This window comes from Montipora foliosa, chromosome 6 (assembly GCF_036669935.1).
Source record: "Montipora foliosa isolate CH-2021 chromosome 6, ASM3666993v2, whole genome shotgun sequence".
In the NCBI taxonomy this organism is placed as follows: Eukaryota; Metazoa; Cnidaria; class Anthozoa; order Scleractinia; family Acroporidae; genus Montipora; species Montipora foliosa.
In genome coordinates this window covers 61,980,052-61,981,355 of record NC_090874.1, presented here as the reverse complement: position 1 = coordinate 61,981,355, position 1,304 = coordinate 61,980,052, and positions in this window count along the sequence as shown.

Below are 1,304 nucleotides of genomic sequence, written 5' to 3'. Positions count from 1 at the left end.
GTAGGTCATTTTACATTATTTTGGATACCGTTATAGCTCACTTTAGGTCATTTTAGATCTAAATAAATAAATTTATATAGCGCTTATACATCGCTGTTCTAAGCCCTTTACAGTGCAAAAAAAGGACAAGATAATTAATCAAGTTTTTAAAAGTTTACATATAACACTACTGTACATATCAGGAATTTATAGCATAGACATCTTAAAACGAAAAGAAATTAAACAAAAGCAAATATGATGAAACTAAATATCATATACCTTTTTAAAAAGGAACGTTTTCAACTTAGATTTTAAAAGATTAACATCAGAACAAGCTCGAATTTCAAAGAGGAGCTTGTTCCACAGTCGGGGGGCAGCAACAGAAAACGCTCGCTGACAATAAGTTTTCATGTTAAAGTTTGGTTGTACAAGGCGTAAATGATTCCTTGATGACGGTAATGTCCTTGATTGACGGTAAAACTTTAAATTGATAACGGGGACCGGAGTCATTCAATGTTTTAAAAGTTATTAAATTTATTTTCAAAACAATTCTCTCTTCAACAGGAAGCCAGTGAATATCTCTTAGAGTCTCGAGGATGTGATCTCGTTTTTTGAGACCGGCTATAATTCTAGCAGCCTCATCTTGAACGGACTGCAACTTATCTATATCCCGTTTTTGGGCACCAAAAAGAAGAGAATTACAAAAGTCCAACCTCGAGCTAACAAAACTGTGAATTAGATACCGTTGTAGCTCATTTTAGGCCATTCCTTGTTTCAGTAACTACGATCACCACACTAGTTCACTATATTTAAAATGTTATACGTGTAGTGCATACAATTCCCCCCCGCCCCACCTCTCATGAAAAGTCCTTTTGTCACTAATCCGGTGAACACTATATTGGTCGGCCTGCCTCACCTCAGGGAAGGGGAAGACAGAGGAAAGACTGATAATTTAATACAATGACTAGAATATTAGACGTGGTATTTTGATATCTTTTGTTCATTTAAAATTTCAACATTGTGGGTGACACATGCATAAAACAGACTGCACACCTACTTTAGATTGATTTTACAAAGATAAGAAAGGTTATGTTGATTACATATTGTATAATGTAAGTATTATTGTGACCACTTAACATTAGCTTCTTACCCAGGCTCTTTCCCCAGCTGCTTAGTGGCTGAGGGAGGAGTTAAGGTACAAGGTAAGTTACCTGTATGTATACAAGGTAGACACATGTACGCAAGTGCGTGCCTATTTTTTATGACGTTGCGGCTTAAAGTTCACGCTCTTGCGCGGCCTTGTCAAAATTCCCCACACTCGGGAT